Below are 15,711 nucleotides of genomic sequence, written 5' to 3'. Positions count from 1 at the left end.
AGAAACGTGCTGTTTTCTTGTATTCATCTCATGTCAGCACCAACTAATCGTTAAAGATCTTCTTCTATGTGAATACTTGGCAATGAACAAATGTGGTGGTAAAATTCTCAGTGCTGACTAACTTTTTTGAATGTCATGATTTCTCCTGAAACAAAGGTTTTGATATTTCCACCAATGGCACAAAAGCAATAGTGGGTTATTTGGTGCCACAGATAAAGCAGTGGCACCAAACTGTCCAAGTAGTCATTAGATTCTTCATAGCACATTCTTCATAGCACACACTTGCAGTTTAGGAAAATAATGTCAGTTTCACTTAAGATCATTTTATTAAATCTTGATCCTTTAAAGAAGATATGGTATATATGGTGTATATATATATATATATATATATATATATATATATATATATATATATATATATATATATATATATATATATATATACATATACAATGGAATGTTACTTGGTCATTAAAAAGAATGAAATAATGCCATTTGCAGCAACATGGATGGACCTAAAGATTATCATACTAAGTGAAGTAAGCCAGACAGAGAAAGGCAATATCATATGATATCACTTATATGTGGAATCTAAAATATGATACAGTGCTTGCTTCGGCAACACATATACTAAAATTGGAACAATACAGAGAAGATTAGCATGGCCCCTGTTCAAGGATGACATGCAAATTTGTGAAGCATTCCATATAAAAAAATAATAAAATATGATACAAATGAACTTATTTACAAAACAGAAATAGACTCACAAAGAAAACAAACTTATGGTTACCAAAGGGGAAGAGGGGTAGGGATAAATTTGGAATTTGGAATAAACATATACACACTACTATCTATAAAATAGATAAAAACAAGGACCTACTGTAGAGCACAGGGAACTATATTCAGTATCTTGTAATAACCTATAATGGAAAAGAACCTGAAAAAGAATATATATCACTTTGCTGTACACCTGAACCATTGTAAATCAACTATACTTCAATTTTTTAAAAAAGCTAGTTAGCACACCCAAAAAAATCTTGAATGTAAAACACATTCACATTCTTTGTGAAGAAATGGGAAATATACACAAAACACTGTATACTGTGAAGAAATGGGAATTACACATAAAACATTGCTGCTGCATACTGAAGAACAATGTTTATCTCAATAAAAAGCACTTGTGCAATCATTTGAGATGTGAGCTGAGGTACCTGCTTTCTTCATGTACCACTATTTTTACTGGAGAGAATGACTAATAGGCAAACTATGATTCATATTTGGGTATTTGGCAGATATTTTCTCAAAAATGAACAAAGGAGACTGTCACTTCCAGGAAAATAACTGACAATATTTGTTGCCATTCATAAAATTTGAATTTTCCAGCAAAAATTAGAATTGTAGAAAATCTGCATCTGCCATCCTGAGTTTGACAACTGCCTGACACTATAAGAGTTTTCCAATGAGATCAATATTGATATTAATAAATGTGATTTTTTAAATATTGTGCAATAAAGTATATCAACATTTGGAGGGTATGCAAAGTTCAGTGAACCAAAATTTTCCAGATGACCAATGCATGACGTTACAAAGTCACACATGGATGAACAATCCACTCAAAGTGCAAGACAGACCAGAGGATTTTAATGTAACAGAGTAGAAAAATTTGTTGATATGGTTTCAGATTCCACATCACAGCTAACCTTTAAGAAACTACCAGTTGTCAAGTGTTGGTGTAGTATAAAAGAAAAATATTCACAATTATCTGAAAAAGCTGATACACCTCTCTTTCCAACTGCATATCTGTGGGTCCAGATATGCTTCATCTACTTCCATCAAAACAGCATATTGTAACAGATTAAATGCAAAAGCAGGTGTGAGACTCTAGCTGTCATCTATTAAGCCAGATATTAAAGAGATTTGTGAAAATGTACAACAATGCCACGCTTCTCACTAATTTTTTTGTATTTTAGAAAATATAGCTATTTTTCATTTAACATGGTATTTTATGAAGAAATGTCCAGTGCAGCCACTATGGAAAACAGTGTAGAAGTTCCTCAAGAAATTTAAAATAGAACTACCATATCATCCAGTAATTCCACTTCTGGGTAAATGTCTATAAGAAATAAAACCATTATCTTGAAGAGATATCTGTACTCTCATGTTCATTGCAGTATTATTCACAATAGCCAAAGTATGGAAACAATCTAGGTATCCGTCAACAGATAGATGTATCAAGAAAATGTGATATATATGTATTTATATATACACACAATATTTCAGCCTTAAGAAAAAGAAAGACAATCTGGGGAGGGGGAAGGGTAAGCTATGACAAAGCGAGAGAGTGGCATGGACATATATACACTACCAAACGTAAGGTAGATAGCTAGTGGGAAGCAGCCGCATAGCACAGGGAGATCAGCTCTGTGCTTTGTGACCGCATGGAGGGGTGGGATAGGGAGGGTGGGAGGGAGGGAGACCTAAGAGGGAAGGGATATGGGAACAGATGTATATGTATAACTGATTCACTTTGTTATAAAGCAGAAACTAATAAAAAAAAAGAAAAAATCAACTACTTCAGTAAAAAGTTGTTTTATTTTTTGTTTGAAAAAAAAAAAAAGAGAGAGGGAGAAAGAAATACTGTCATTTGTGACAGCATGGATGAAACTGGAAGGCATTATGCTTTGTGAAATAGCCAGACATGGAAAGACAAGTTCTCCATGGTATCACTTACATGTGGAATCTAAAAGGAAAAGTCAAACTCATAGAACCAGAGAGTTAAAAAAGTCTTTTCCAGAGGCTGGGGGGTGGGGAAATAGGGAGAGGTTGGTAAAAGGGCACATTTTCAATTATAAGATGAAAAGTTCTGAGGCTCTAATATATGTATAACATGGTAACTATAGTTGATAACACTGTATTGTATAACTGAAATTTGCTAAGAGAGTAGAACTTGAATATTCTCACCAAAAAAAAGGTAATTATGTGAGGTGATGGATGTGGTAATTAACTCAATGGGGGGAATCATTTTACAATGTATACATATATCAAATCATCATATTGTACACTTCAAATATCTTACAATTCTTTTTGTCAATTACAACTCAATAAAGCTGAAAATGTTATTTATGTGAACATTTATTGTTTTTAATGAATAAGTTAAAATTTTTAATTTCTCAGTTTTAATTTCTATTATAGTAAATATTGACAGTTATAACACAACTACTGAGGACTCTTTGGAGTCCTCGGTAATTTTTAAGAACCTATAGGGCCCCTGAGACAAAAAAGTTTGAGAACCCTGCCTTCCCTGATTTATCTAACTATTTGCCTATTGATGAGCACTTTTTGATTGTTCCCTTTTTTCCTGTAAGCAATACTGTAATAAGCATCTTTGTACATATCTCTTTGTGCACAGTATAAGAAAATCTTTTTACTCAAGGAAAACATTCTAATACAGGGGTAATTAGTGGTTATCACAGGTGGCTTAGATTCATGTATCAGGGGAAAGGGCAGGGTGACAGTGCTTGACATTGGATGCAGATAAATCAGGAAGCTTTGGGGGGAATACCCTGGCTGTCCAGTGGTTAGGACTCCATGCTCTCAGTGCCGAGGGCCCAGGTTCAGGTACAATCCCTGGTCGGGGAACTGAAATCCCATAAGCCACACGGTGCGGTGGCCAAAGAAAAAAAGGAAAAAAAAGGAAGTCCTGGGTTTGTCATTGTCAATAGAAAGCACAGTCAGAACGGCTATGCCAGACCCACTGTGACAAGGCCTGCAGAATCAGACACGGTGACATTGGCACAGGTAAACAGAACACACTGTTGACAGGATGAGAACATTAAGAGTCTCAGCACATCGGTTTCCTCATCTGTCAAATGTAGGGGAGGTGATGATATGGCGAGCAATATTGCAAGGCTGAGTTAGGTAATGTCTGAAGCACCAGGCAGCGTGCTTGGAGCGTACCCAGCATTGATCAGACGGTAACTTCTCCACCTCTTTTCCTTACTTTACATGGCCAACCCCAATACTTCTGGCCACCCCATGCTGGAGCCTGGAGAAGTTTCCATCCTAGACTCACCCTGTGGTTTGCAGTGAATCGGGAAGATGCAGTCTCCTGCCTTACAAAAGATCAGAGAAGGGAACGTGGTGCCATTGCCCCCAAACTCCGTGAGGCCCATGGGGTAGAGGCTTCCATTTTCTCTAAGATGTTAACCTATTTCCCAGCCTGTACCTGCCTGAGACTTCCTGAAGCCACTCCCCATCAGCCTTCCTGCCCCCAGCCTCTCAGATCTAAGAAGCCCACCGGGCAACCTGCCGGGCAGACCAATACAATAGCCTTGCGACAGTCCGGAGTGGGTGGCCAGGGCAGATAGCCAGGCCCTTGACAGAGCTCCCCTCAGATTCCCACCACCCTGTTCCTGCCCCAAGAAAAATTACTCAGAGGGCAGTCTCCCTACATGGCCACCACTTCCTGCCATCCCCCCACAGACAAAAAGCTCCACCCTCCTCCTCTGCGAGACTCTACCCTAACTATTATAGGGTAGATAATTCCTATCTACCCCAAGGCCTCCCCAGCTGAGTACAGGTCAGGCTCCTGGAAATTACAGGTCGTTAAGGAGAAGACTGATAGCCTGTCCTCCAAGGCTGCATATCAAGGACATTCCAGAGCCTTTTACCCCCGTCCTCCTCTTTCCTGAGAATATATTCTCCCTGTCAATCCTAAATATTGACTCAACAAACTGTCGCTGAGTCATATATTATTTTTCTAAGAATCAGTAAGGTGTTCATTTCACAAAGTAATATAAAGAATGTCCCCAGGACTCTGCTCACCCCCTGTGCTCCCTCCTGCCCTCCCACTCTCAGCTGCTCCCTCCCGGGTTCCCAGCTCCCGGTGTGTCCATTAAGTCAGCCTGCCCCTAAACCTCACACGGTACACAAAAATTAATTCAAAATGGCACACAGATTTAAAGGTAAAACATGGGGACTTCCATGGTTGTCCAGTGGTTAAGACTTTGCCTTCCAGTGCAGGGGGTGAGGGTTCGATCCCTAGTGGGAGAGCTAGGATCCCACATGTCTCTCGGCCAAAAAACCAAAACATAAAACAGAAACAATATTGTAAAAAATTCAATAAAGACTTTTAAAAAAGTGGTCCACATCAAAAAAGAAAATCTTTAAAAAAATAAATAAAGATAAAACATAAAACTTTTAAAACATAGAACAATCTTCCTTAGTCTGTTAATATGGTAAATTACATGGATTGATGTTTGAATATTGAATGAGTCTTGTATCCTTGGTTGATTATGATGTATAATGGTTTTTATGCATTGCTGAATTCTATTTGCTAAATTTTCATTAAGGCTTTTTGTACCTATTTTTATATCTATATTCATGAGGGTTATTGGGCTATAGTTTTCTTTTCCTTTTCTTTTCTTTTTTCTTCCTATGGTCTTTGTCTGATTTTAGTATCAAGGTAATACTATCTTTATAAAATGAATTGGGAAGTTTTCCTTCCTCTTCCATATTCTGGGGGAGATTATGTAGAATTGGTCAAATCTATCTAGTATACTCCAAAAGGAACAGGGTTCTCTTTCTTTCTTTCTTTCTTTCTTTCTTTCATTCTTTCTTTCTTTCTTTTTCTTTCACAATGGTTAATGATCATCTGGGGGAGGTGAACCACTCACCTAATATGAGGTTCAACTATGTCCTATTTGTTTTTATATTTCTATAATGCTAGTATAGCTAGTATAGCTTTTAGTATGTGCCAGAAACTATTCCAAGCATTTTGTAAGTATTAATTCTTTTACTCCTCATACAACCATTTAAGGTAGATATTATAATCATTCCTATTTCACAAATGAGAAAACTGAGACACAGATAAATACTTGCACAAGGTCACACAGCCAATATAGGCATACCTCAGAGATACTGTAGGTTTGGTTCCAGACCACCACAATTAAGTGAATATCACAATAAAGTAAGTTACGTAAATTTTTTGGTGCATACAAAAGATACATTTACACTATACTGTTAAGTGTGCAATAGCGTTATGCCTTTTAAAAAAGTACAGGGTGGAGGAAAAAGGAATTGGATGAAGGCAGTCAAAATGCACAAACTTCCAGACATAAGATAAAGAAGTACTAGGGATGTAATGTAGAACGTGATCAATATAATTAACACTGCTGTATGTTTATTTGAAAGTTGTTAGAGAGTAACTCTTAAGAGTTCTCATCACAAGGAAATTTATTTTCTATTTCTTTAATTTTGTAACTATATGAGATGATGGATGTTCACTAAACTTACTGTGATCATTATTTCATGATGTATGAAGTCAAATCATTATGCTGTACACCTTAAACTTATACAGTGCTGTATGTCAAGTACATCTCAATAAAACTGGAAGAAAAAAATAAAAATAAAAACTTTTTTTAAAGTATATACCTTAATTTAAAAATACTTTATTGCTGGGACTTCCCTGGCGGTCCAATGGTTAAGAATCCACGCTTCCAATGCAGGGGGCATGGGTTCAATCCCTAGTCAGGGAACTAAGATCCCACATGCCCTGCAGCAGCACAGCCTATATATATATATATTGTTGCTAAAAATTGCTGGCCATCATCTGAGCCTTCAAAGAGTCATAACTTTTTGCTGGTGGAGGGTCTTGCCTCAGTGTTGATGGCTGCTGTCTGATCAGGGTGGTGGTGGCCGCTGAAGGCTGGGGTGACTGTGACAATTTCTTAAAATAAGACAATAATGAAGTTTGCCGCATCCATTGACTCTTTTACAGACCATTTCTCTGTAGCATGCAATGCTGTTTGATACCCACAGCAGAACTTCTCTCAGAATTGGAGTCAGTCCTCTCAGACCCTGCCGCTGCTTTATCAACTAAGTTTGTGTCGTATTCTAAGTCTTTTGTTGTCATTTCAACAATCGATTAAGTTCACTGTCTTAACTGGGCCCAGTTCATGTTGCCCCAGAACAATTACAATAGTAACATCGAAGATCGCTGATCAGAGATCACTACAACAAAATTATGATTAAAAAGTTCAAAATATTGCAAGAATTACCAAGATGTGACACAGAGACACAAAGTGAGCCAATGTTGTTGGAAACATGGTACCGATAGAACTGCTCAATGCCGGGTTGCCACAAATCCTCAGTTTGTAAAAAATGCAATACCTGTGAAGCACGATAAACGCAAAGTGCACTAAAACGAGGTAGGCCTGTAAATGGAAGAGTTGGGATTTAAACCCATTCTCTCAATCACAGGAATCTTCTGCCCCTGAAGACATTAGTATTATTTTCATACTCTAGATAAAACTCTTCAGTTGGGCTTCCCTGGTGGCGCAGTGGTTGAGAGTCCGCCTCCCGATGCAGAGGACACGGGTTCGTGCCCCGGTCCGGGAAGATCCCACGTGCCGCGGAGCGGCTAGGCCCGTGAGCCATGGCCGCTGAGCCGGTGCGTCCAGAGCCTGTGCTCCGCAACACGAGAGGCCACAACAGTGAGAGGCCCACGTACCGCAAAAAAAAACCTTAAATCCTTTCCCTGACTCACAAAGCTGTGCAGCCCCCGGCTCCTGCGTATCTCTCAGAGCACCTCATCCGCACTGTCCTTCACCCCCGTGCTTCTTTCTGCCCCAAACCTGCCCTCACAGTCTTTGCATCTGCTATTCCTTGAAAGCTCTTCCCACAAACATTTTATGGTCAATAAACGTCACCTCCTCATAGAGACTTTCCCTAACCACCTGGTACAAGGGAACCCTCAGCAGCAGTCTCTCCCACCACTCTCTTTTATTTTCTTCATAGCACTTGTCACTGCCTAACATTTTTTTCTTGTTTATTAGTTTATTACCTCCGCTACTAGAATGTAAGCTCCCTAAGCAAATAATAATAATACTTATGTAGCTCTTATTTTATACCAGGTACTGTTCAAAGCACTTTTACACAGGTAAACTCATTTAATCCTCACCACAATCCTAAAAAGTTGCACTATAAACATCTCCATGTTTCAGAGGACTCAAGAACAGAGAGTCAGAGCAACTTGCCCACAGTCACACAGCTTGTAAAGGGTGAAGCTGGGAGGCAAGCCCAGGCAGTCTGGCTGTGGAACGTGTGCTCCTAACTCTCCTACTTTATGGCCCTCGTGAGAGTGGGGCCCTCATTTGTACTGTTCTCTGCCATGACTAGAGCACCTATAAGGGTGCCCAGAGGTTCTGGCAACAGCACCTCTTCTCTCTGTTCCTCCATCCCCAGGGTACCAGCTCTTCCTGTAGTTACAGTATCTGGTCACCCCTCTGTTTGCCCTTCCAACGCTGGAGTCCTGTTCCCTGCACACACACACACCCTCTGTTTGGAATGCCTTGCATAGAATCGTTTCCCTGGCTGGGCCTAGACTGACACAGATATCCTTCCACTGTAGGGGTGGGAAGAGGAAAAGGCAGACGAAAAAGGAGTCAGCAAGGTCGGAGGCAAACCAGGAGCATCTTAAAGCGGATGGGAAAAGAGGTTCAGAAAGAAGGGCGTGGTGAGCAGAGGAAGTCTAAGAAGAGGCTAATGATAGAGGAATGGGAAGAACCCTGAGACCTTCCAGAAGCAGCCTCTGGGGATGGCGGGGCCAAGAGCAAGCTGCTGGCAGACACAGCCTCCTGGTTTGAGAGTGTGAAGGGTGGGCAGGCTTGAAGGCAGGGTCTGCTGCAGTGCCTGGGCCCCTTACCCACGAGGAGAGAAGAATGGAGACAGTTGTACTGTTCCAGGACTGTTGATCTCCTCCCATGGAGTAGCCACCTTCCCTCCTCCAATAGCCCATCTACACCGCGCCCTCTCAGCCCTGCTCCTGATGACGGCTGGCCGACCGTCAGGCTATCTCCTGCGGATAGCCTCGTGATAGACTCTGCCCTTGTGGGTAGGGAAGTGAAGGCAGATTACCACCTCCTCAGCCCCCGCAGAGGGCTGACCAAAGCATGACAGCCAGGGACACCCTGCAAGAGCTGTCACTGTGGGTGCAGAGGGTTGCGGGTGTTTCTGAAGTCTTCATGACTTATTGATGAATTCACCAAATGTTTACTCCATACCTCTTAGGTACTGGGCACTGCTCTCGGTGCTGGGGATGCAGCAGTGAGTACAAAAAGTCTATGCCTTCAAGGAGCTTACATTCTTGTGGAGGGAGACAGGTGATCAACAAGGAAACATAAAAGGGCAGGTGCTGGCAAGTGCTCCGAAGAAAAATACAGCAAGGTGAGGGTGCCAGGAAGCATGGGAGGGGTGCTTGTTTCAATCAGAGCCAGGTCAGGGAAGGCCTCTGATAAGGCGAAAGGTGAGCAGAGGCCTGAAAGAAGTGGGAGAGTGAAGAACGTCCCAGATGGTGGGAAACACCAAGGCAGAGGCAGGAGGCAGGAGAGTGTCTGATGTAGTTCAGGGAACAGCAAGGAGACCCGTGTAGCTAGAGTGGACAGACTGAAGGAAAGGATAAGAATTAAGTCAGAGAGGGTCAGCCTTCCAAGCCATGATGGCTGTAGCTCTGAGGTTTGAGCAGAGAAGTGACACATCTGGTTTTTACTGTAAGAGGTTTAGTATGACGACTGTGTGGAGAAGAGACTACAGGGGGGCCAAGATGACCCCTTCATTGTCAAAACAATGTTGCTATAGATAGGGACAGAAAGTCAAACCCCACAGATACAGGCTGGTGCTCAAATGGCTGGGTATAATAATAATAGAAGAAAAGCTGTAGGTCAGAGTTGGCCTCACTCTAATCATGAATTAGTAGTGTCACACCATGGGGCAAACCCAGAAGCCAGACAATCCTAGAATATGTTGATAGACATCTGACACCCAAAGACTCGGGCACTGACTCTGCACCAAATTTGGCATATACAGGGCCACCTGCCACACAGTTGCCTTATGTTTGTAATGATTCCGCCCTTGCTCTGCAGCCCAGGCTGCACACAGACCTGTTTTCTCCACCAGTGTTCTCCCTTCTCTTCTGCTTGTGCCTTTCACACTGTCATTCATTCAGCAACTACCATGCGTAAAACTTAATGAAGAGTTTCATGGGAGAGTCTCTGATAAGTACTTGAAGCTTGAATCTTTTGTTAATTGCACCTGGAGAGCTATGTCTACTGTTGGCACAAATCTCTCTTGGGCACAAATCTCTCCTGGGCACAGATCTCTCTTGCTAGCCCCTTCTAGTTTATCCTTTAACTGAGGACGTCTCTATCTCTCACGGCTGCTGATGCAGCTATTGGTGCACATACTCAACTGTTGGTGGATTTCCTATGTATGAAGCTCTATGGGGCAAAGTCCTCTACAGCCAATATTCAGTTTTGGTCAAGACTGCTAACCTAGTCTTATCTATACACAAGTGCAGATAGGCCAGGGTTGGGCAGAGGTATGTGGGGAGTCAAGGGGTCTTCAACTTCTCCCCCCGTCACCTCCAAGCAGGGCCCTTTTATCCTGGCATGCTCGGGCCCTACGTGGTCAGAACAAGGCCAAAACTTGAGGGGCCCCCAGCCAATCCCTGTCCCCTTCCTGGGTAGGTAATAGAGAAGAGAGTCCCTGTATAGCCTTGGGTCCAGAAAGAATGAAACCTTGAAGCAGGAGACAGTGGGTGGCTGAGTCGGGCAAGGGACTCGAGCCAGTTCCTGCCTTGCAAAGAGGCGGGAACAGTTCCCTTCTCAGGAGCCTGGAGATGCCAGCCCTGAGGATTCCCACAGTGTCTGCAGCTCTGCATCCAGCCTCCTGGTCCAGAGCCCCAGGCAGAGTCCTGGGGACTGGACACAACTAGTCAAATGCTCTGAGAACAGCAGTGGTTGGGGACGAGGCTCCTGGCCCAGAGAGCCGCACGTAGCTTCCACGACCTCCGGCTACCTGGAGCTAGAGGACATGGACAAGAGGAGGCCAGGTCCAAGAATTACTGGGCCAGTCCTGGTGGCACGCACTCTGCCAGGTTCTCTCCTAGGTTGTACAGTTTAATTCTCTTAACAACCTGGGAGGCATGACGACACCCCATTGAACAGATAAGAAAATAGAGTCTCAGAGAGGCGACACAACTTTCCCAAAGACACAGAAATTACAGACTCCAGAGGCCGCTCTGACAGCCATGCTGCTGGGCAAGAGCCCCCTGCAGCCTAGTCAGGGCCCAGTCGCCTGCACAGAGCCTGCAGACAAGCTGAGGACTAACACCAAAGAAGTCATGTCTAAGGTAAAGGGAAGATGGGTTACTGGAAAGTTGAACGTCAAGTGATTTTGAGGCAGGAAATAGATGGGCCCCAGGGTAAGCAGCTGGAGTTCATTCCCTGTGGACAGAAACTCCAAAATATCAATGACAGGACAATCGAGAGAGGAGGCTGGGCCCTGCCCAGATAAGAGATAAAAGACCACATGTTCCTCATTCTCAAAATCAAGGAGACCTCCCAGACTGCACACGGGCAGAAAGGCTCCCTGGAGGTCAAAAAGGGAGGGCGCGCCACCCCATAGTAAGTGATGTCAACTACCCCCAGGCCTCTTCACTGGAATCCATCTTGGCTAAGAGATGCACACGCACACAGGGAAGGACCCTGAGATAAACCAACTACGGACTCACACCAGGCAAAACAAGATGATTGACCAGAGGAAACCCAGAAGAAATGCCCCATAAAAGTGATTTAAAGTACCACAAGGACGCGACTCTCTCTCTGAGCACCCCTGTGTGTCTATCCACACGAACTGCACTCTTTTTCCTCATAATAAACACTTCACTCGTTTCGCTGCTTTCCATCTCTATGTGGAAATTCATTTCTACACAGCTGACAGACCAGGGCCTTGTCACTGGCCACTGATGCCTGGTGGTCTGGTGGCTGGGATTCAGCGCTCTCACTGCCACTGCCTGAACTCAGTCTCTGGCCTGCAACCGAAGCCCTGCTTCAAGCCGCTGCAGGCCGAGGCCACCCAAGATCAACTTCACCCACCTCTTCAGGGGCCCCATACCTTTGCCCTTCCCACCCTAAAGCCCTGAAGATCCCAAACCCATCTGATAATGGTTTGCATTAGCATGAGTGCATTCCAAAGGGAGGGTGGGCCCAGACCAGCTGGGGCTACCAGAGGCCTCTCTCCCACAACTGCCAGAGGCTTGTGCCAGCCGTTAGTGCCTCCGGCCTTCTTTGTCCCCCTCCCACCAACATTTCCTCTCCCTTTTGCACGGGAGTCCCACGCTGGAGTCTGGCGTAAGGACGAGTCCCCAGTTCCTACCACAGATGCACAGGGCCCGCACACCCCGGCTCCCCTCTCGGCTGCCTGCCTGCTCCTCTCCAGGGGGTGGATTTGACTGGAGTAGCTTGAGCTCTGAATTTCAGAACAAATCCAGATGACCAGGCTGTGGTAGCCCAGTGGGACCTGGGAAGGGGGTAGCCGCCGCTGGGGACATGTGACAGCCTCTGGCCTCTTACTGTACCTTGTCAGGCTTTGCTTACCACTGGAATGGGGCCTCTGCACTCTAGGTCCTAGGGGTGGAATGGGGCAGAACAACCACAGACAATACAATGTCAGAGACTCCAGAGCCGCCCTAGGAACTGAGTCCCATATTCTGCTTGGAGAGCCGTCCAGAAACTTGTGAGAGTGTGACAGACAGGGCTGTTGAAGGGTAAAGCTCATGGAGACAAAGGCCCAGAAATCAAATCTGAACCGAGGCAAAGACAGAGGGCGTGGTGTGTCATCAGCCAAAATGAAAACTGTCAGACTCTCTCCCGAGTTGTTCAGGGCTCTCCCGGGAAGGGTTTGGGGCCACAAACCCTTTAACCATCCTTCCCGTCCACAGCCTGAAGTCACCACTGTCACTAGTGTCTGAAGGCCAGAAATAGAAAAGAGACACTTGGCCTTCTAATGTGCTTAATCTAATGCTTGATTTATTAAAGATGAGACAGTGGCCTTTTGCAGTGGGAGCCTTACTAGGCACTGGAGCTGCCGGATGTGGCATCTGGGTTCCAATATTCACATTGTCCCTGCGTGATGCTTTCTGCTATACTACAAGGTCACGCTACTCCCTCACTCCCACCCCAGGACTTTGCTCTGATGGGGGAGGGGTACCAGGATCACCACTAAATGCCAGCAATAAAAGCCAACTTAGTCTCCTTTTCCTGTAGCTTATCAGCACAGGGACACAGTGGTGGGTAAGGTGAAGGGTAACCCAGCTCCAAGGATGGGATTATGACCTTAGACATTTCCCCAGTGATGAATGTCCAGTCACTCTGAACATATTCAGGGCAGCTCCAGCCCTACCTTACACACAGTGCTCACTCAAGCAGGAGGGGACCTGCCAAGATTTCAGTGAGCAGGAGGTCAGCACAGGAGAGGTCTGGGGCTTCCCTGGTGGTGCAGTGGTTGAGGGTCCGCCTGCCGATGCAGGGGACACGGGTTTGTGCCCCAGTTCGGGAAGATCCCACATGCCGCGGAGCGGCTGGGCCCGTGAGCCATGGCCGCTGAGCCTGCACGTCCGGAGCCTGTGCTCCGCAACGGGAGAGGCCACAACATTGAGAGGCCCGCATATCACAAAAAAAAAAAAAAAAAAAAGAGAGGTCTGGCCACCAGGGATGCCGGGGAAGGGTCCTCAGTCACGAGGTGGTCTGGAGCATGAAGTCACAAGGACAGACCTGGAAGCACAAGGGAACAACAGGATCACAGCAACACCAGCCACCGCATGGCCTTGAAGCCAAGTTGGCAAATGAGCACCATCGCTCCTCCCATCTGCAGGGTAGGACCAGGATGGTTCCCAGAACTGAGAGCAGAGGAGAGGGTGGAGTCGTGCTGTTAGGCAGATATTGCCAACAGGATGACAGAGCCACAAGGAAAAAGAGCTAGGAGGCTGGGACAGGTCTTTCCAGGTGGGGAAAGCTATGGGTGTGATTCGGGAGATTAGAGAGAGGCTGACTGCCCTCCTCACCCAGTCCATGCCCCACCAAGGGCAGGGTTTTGGGGGAATCTTCATGGAAATGTCTGCAATGAGGCAGTGTGTGCAGTGGCTAAAAAACACAGGCTTTAGGGAATTCCCTGGCCGTCCAGTGGTTAGGACTTGGTGCTTTCACTGCCGGGGTCCAGATTCGATCCCCGTCAGGGAACTAGGATCCCGCAAGCTGTGTAGTGTGACCTAAACAAAAAACAAACAAAAAAACCCCACAGTCTTTAGAAACCAAAGAAACTGCTCTAAAGCCATGACTCTACACTCGGTAGCTGTAAGGCTTAGGGCAGTGGTTCTCAAAGTGTGCTCCTTGGTCCAGTAGCATTAGCCTTACCGGGGAACTCAGGAGAAATGCAAATTCTTGGGTCCCACCCCAGCCTTCTGGATCACACTCCAGGGGTGAGGTCCCACACACTATGTTTTTGTTTTGTTTTGTTTTTGTGATACGTGGGCCTCTCACTGTTGTGGCCTCTCCCGTTGCAGAGCACAGGCTCCAGACGCGCAGGCCCAGCGGCCATGGCTCACGGGCCCAGCCGCTCCACGGCATGTGGGATCCTCCCGGACCGGGGCACGAACCCGTGTCCCCTGCATCGGCAGGCGGACTCTCAACCACTGCACCACCAGGGAAGCCCCCCACACACTATGTTTGATCAAGCACTCTGGCTGATTCTGCTGCATGCCAGAGTTTGAGAACCGCTAACCTAGCACAGAACTACCAATCTCTATAATGCACAGCGCTCTCATCGGTAAAGTGGGGATAATAGTGCCTACCTCACAGGGTTATTGTGAGGATTAAAGAAGATACTGAAAACACTGAACTTAGCACACAACTTGGTAAGCCTTCAGTGAATGTCAGTTATTAGTCCTATCATCTCCCGCCTAGTCTGAGAAACAAAAAGAATCCGGATCCTAACGTTGCCCTCTTCCTGGGTCACCTAGTCAGCGTCACTTTCAAGCAGCTAGTGCTAACAGGAAGATACCTAATGCACCTCTCTCTCAGGGGGCTGTTATCCGTGTATCGAGGGAGGGGAAGGGGCTGGGAGGTGCCCTGGTTCAGGCCCCAGCTCGAGAGCTACCAGCTGTGTGAAGCTGTCAGGTGTGAAGCTTCCCTTTGTACCTCCCACACCACGGAACCAGGGACACGCTGGCTGCTCAGTCCTCACTGAAGGGTGAAATCGACCTCAACTTCTCCGTGTCTCACATCATGATCAGCCTGCACCACCACCTCTTCCGGAGTTGCTGGAAAGCCATGCCTCAAATTACAGATTGAATAGGTAAAGGTGCTTGTGCAGAGACAAAGCAGAGGGGGGGAGGCTAAACTAATGGTGTGAATGCCCTTGCTCTCCCACCTAAGGCTAGTACAAGGGCACATTCTGCTCTCTATGGTTCCCAAAAGCAGCCTGGTCCAGGAGGACCAGAGCGTAAACAGCAGGAACTGAGCCTGTGGTTGTCACACCTGGAAGGAGGCATCGCACAAGGGCAAAGGGAGGAAAGGGTGGGGTACCTTTCTGCCAGCTCCAAGGGGCAGAAGGAGAAACCTCTTTACCTGAAAATGAATTTCACGGAGAGGGATATCTCCCTGCATTTATTCCTGGCACACGGTGTTTTGAATTGTCGTTCCCATTTTATTTCGAAGATGTCACTTTTAAAATATATTTTCAATTTTTCTATTTCCATCAGAGAGAGTCAGCTAGATGTTAATCTGTCTTTCACACATGCTAATTTCCCATTTAATAAGGAAATTCTGTGGGAAATAGCAGTTGCAGCTGCAAAGAGGTGAAATTCCACCCTGGAGG

The sequence above is a fragment of the Mesoplodon bidens genome, assembly GCF_964165515.1.
Source record: "Mesoplodon bidens genome assembly, chromosome: 3".
Lineage (NCBI taxonomy): Eukaryota > Metazoa > Chordata > Mammalia > Artiodactyla > Ziphiidae > Mesoplodon > Mesoplodon bidens.
This window is presented reverse-complemented; position numbering follows the sequence as displayed.